The sequence below is a fragment of the Lepidothrix coronata genome, unplaced genomic scaffold (assembly GCF_001604755.1).
Source record: "Lepidothrix coronata isolate B3197 unplaced genomic scaffold, Lepidothrix_coronata-1.0 Scaffold30, whole genome shotgun sequence".
NCBI lineage: Eukaryota > Metazoa > Chordata > Aves > Passeriformes > Pipridae > Lepidothrix > Lepidothrix coronata.
In genome coordinates this window covers 5,124,220-5,127,650 of record NW_016690210.1, presented here as the reverse complement: position 1 = coordinate 5,127,650, position 3,431 = coordinate 5,124,220, and the positions used below count along the sequence as shown (strand labels likewise).

The 3,431-nt window shown below is 65.2% G+C and overlaps 1 protein-coding gene across 1 annotated transcript in view; it reads right to left on the bottom strand.

The window, feature by feature from the left end:
- Positions 1-3,118, bottom strand: part of BCOR (BCL6 corepressor) — a 59,623-nt gene extending 56,505 nt beyond the window's left edge. The window contains 2 exon segments of the mRNA XM_017810993.1: positions 2,501-2,554; positions 3,077-3,118. The gene's annotated coding sequence lies outside the window, so the exon portion shown is untranslated.
- Positions 3,119-3,431: the final 313 nt, after the last annotated feature.

The window sequence follows — 3,431 nt, the reverse complement described above, 5'->3', positions numbered from 1 at the left end:
ACCTTAGAAATGGCGAAGAACAGAAAAGTGACCGCGATACAATCCTCCCCGGTATATTTATAGCCTTCCACACAGCCCACCTTCATGCCTGACAAATGAGATTTTGTCTGCTCTCTGAGCGTACGCTCCAATAAACCCCCCCCCTTTTTTTTTTTTTTTGTGCCTGTTTGTTTTTGGTAACATTCGGGGCTCGTCCCGCCGACCTCAGGGTGGGCAATGGCCCACCACGCCCGTTAGGGGCGGCAGGTTTGACAGTCGGGGAGGGAGGGGCTCGGGGGGGAGCAGTGGGGGTCCCGGTCACTCGTCCGTACGTAACCTCCCAACCTGGAAACTTCAATGTCCGTATTCATCACGCCCCTTCGCACCCAGCCCCCCTCACCCGAAGTGCTCCCTGGTCCCTGCCAGCCCTCCAGGTTGCGTATTAAAGAGGTATACGGGGCGAGGAGCCGGAGGTCCAACGCTGCAAAAGGCTAGGGAATAACTAATGAGCTGTGCAGCCCATTGATCCGGTGCATACTTCCTAATTAACTCTGAGTCACCTATTTGTGACAGCAATTCAAAGAACCGCACCAGGGATAAACTGTAACCCCGGCGCGCGAAGGCAACCCGGCGGGGGGGGGGCGGAGAGAGGGAAGAGGCGGCGGAGGGTGGGGGGCTGGGGGAGGAATTTGCTCCTAATCCTCCTAAAAGCAATTAGAGTGAGCGCTGCGCTGGCTACCTCTCGGGAAGAAGAAAAAAAAAAAAGGAAAAAAAACCCACCCAGCGGCTCCGACAGCAGAACCGAAAGGAAATGAATCGGTGTGTCGCAAGGGCGACAGCACCGGGCTCCAGACAGACAGGCATGCACCAACGTCTCGGGGACGAAAGTCGGCGAGAGAGGCGGCTAGAGGAAGGGGAACGCCGGGCTCGGTTGGGCAGCGGCCCGCACGGAGCTGCGGGAGGAGCGGCAACCCGGGAGCGGCAGAGTCACCGGAGGGGGATGCGGACGCTGCCCGGGGGACCGAGACCAGAACCGCCCGCCCGCTCTCACCCCCAGCTTTGTTCCCAAGCGGCTCTGGCGGGGCATTGCTCTTCCTGGCCGCCCCCCGCCGTAGGGCCACGGGGAGGGGGCGGGAAAAAAAAAAGTTAATAGAAACCTTTGGAAAATCCAGGCTTGGCTACATGGTGCGGGTTGGGCTCCCCCCGCCCTCCACCACCCCCCCTCTTTTAATACAAACACGAATACAAAAGCTGCGGGCTCCAAAGAGCAGATGAAAGCAATGAACAGAGTTTCTGGAAAAGATTCATTAGTGGGAATTAATGCCGCGAGGAGCTCCGAGGCGATACCATTAAAGCCAGTCCCCATACTTTGTCAGTTTTGCACCGCTCACTATGGTGGGGGCTTTTTTTTTTTCTTGTCGGGGTAGATGGGGGAGATTCTTTTCGCCTCCCCCTCGCCCGCTCTGCGATCAACAAACCCGGGATCCGACAGACATCGCGGAAACGAGAGGGGGAGGAAGGAGGAGGGAAAAAAAAAAAAAAAAACAACCGCCCAACACACACACACATCGAGAAAGAGGAACGTGAACGTTCCGCAGCCCTCGCCCCCGGACTCGCTCCGCGAACATCAAATGCATGCCTCATATGCTGCGCAGAGCCGCCCCACTTGGCCCCGGCTTCACAAAGCAGCCTCCGCTGCCTCCCCGCCTGGCTGTCCCCCTCCGACCGGCCCTTTGATGGCAAGCCCCGAGCCTCCCTCTGGCTCGCTCTCCCAACTCCAAACTACATTTTCGGGCTGACTAAACTTCCGTGTCACGCCGGACCTCACGCCAACACAGCTCCGCGTACGGGAAAACCCCGGGCCGCCCTACCCCACGTGCGCCGCGGCGCCCGCCCCGCCGGGGCGGAGGGACAGGGGGGAGCAGCGTCCCGGGCTCTCCCGGCGAGGGGAACGGCAGCCGGCAGCGGGTTCTCCCCGCCGCTCACCTGCCCGGCGCCGCGGGACCGCGCTCTGCTCCCGGCGGGGAGCGCGGAACCCAGCCCTCCCGGCGCGGGGGCCGTCCCCGCTCCGCGAGTCGGCAGCGCCGCTCCTCGCTCGCCCCGTCCCACGGGAGCCCCCGCAACGCCGCTTGCTCCGGCGCCCTCCCAATCACAAAAGTGCGAGACAGCGAGAACACCGCCACCACTCCCCACACGGACGCACCGGAGCCAACAACGCGACCGGGGTGCTTCCCCCTCCGCCTCCGCTGCCCCAAACAGGCATCTTCACCAGCAACTGCCTCCAAACTTCCCCTGCGCCGCCGCAGCCCCGGAGGCGCACCGGCAGACCCCTCTGACCCCGCCGCTCCCGCCCGAGCCCCGCTGCCCCGCGCCGTAACTTTCTGCGGCGCCGCCGCCGCCGCTCTGCCTTCCCTTCCCCGCGGCGGGTCGGGGGAAGCCCCGCGACCGCCCCGTCACCGCGGGACTCGGCGGCGGCGGCGGCTCTTCCGCACGGGAGCTGTTCGCGGAGCGGAGCACAGACCTTCCTTCCGCGCCGCGGGTCCCCGCACCGTCGCCTGGCCCTGCTGCTCTCTCCCTGGAAGGGGAGCCCCGTCAGGAGTGGGAGGAGGAGGCGAGAAAAGTTTCACGATCCCACTCTCCCTCTCTTGTGAGTGCGTGTTCCGCGGCTTGCCCCGGCGCGGGCGGGTCGGAGAAGGGGTGCGAAAAGAGCAGGGAGCTCCGGGGCGCCGGAGCGCGGCCGCCTTCTGCGCCGACGGGGCAGGTGCCCACGGGAAGGGCTTTGCTCCTCGACTCGGCTGGGCTCAGCAGCGGGAGTGGGAGCGGCAGCCCGCGATGCTCATTCCGGCTGCCGGCTCTGGTTTGGCAGCGCCATGTTGCTGGCTTGCTCCGGGCGAAGTTCCTGCGCTGGCGAGCGCGGCTCTCCCCACATCTCGCCCGCGCCGCCGTCTCCCGTGCCCTGGCCGCCGCGGCTTTGTGTGTGTGTGGCTGGGGATTTAATTCTCCTCCTCCTCTTCTCCTCCTCTCTCTCTCTCTCTCTTTTTCTTCCTCTCCCCCCCCCCCCCCTCTTTAGTCCGCCGGGAAAGCCGCTCTTCCTCACCTTGCCGCTGGGAGACCGGGCTCCGTCTGCTGCACGCTGCGCTCCCCTCGCATCCCCCCTCCCTCTCTTCCTCCTCCTCCTCCTCCTCCTCCTCCTCCTCTAGCCGCCGCCTCCCCTCCCTTCCCCTCCCCCCGGGCAGGCGCTGCACCGAGGGAGCCGCCGCCAACAGCAGCGGCAGCAGCAGCGCCGCCACCGCTTTTTCCCTCAGCAAGTTTCCCCCTCCCCTGGCTGCGTTTCCCTGCCCAGGCAGGGATCACCCGGCCGCCCGCCCGCTTTCCCCCCTCTTGCCCTGACTAATTGATTTGCCCCCCCTTGCCGCGCCGCCAGCCCCTCGCCTCGCCCGCTCCCCCCGGCT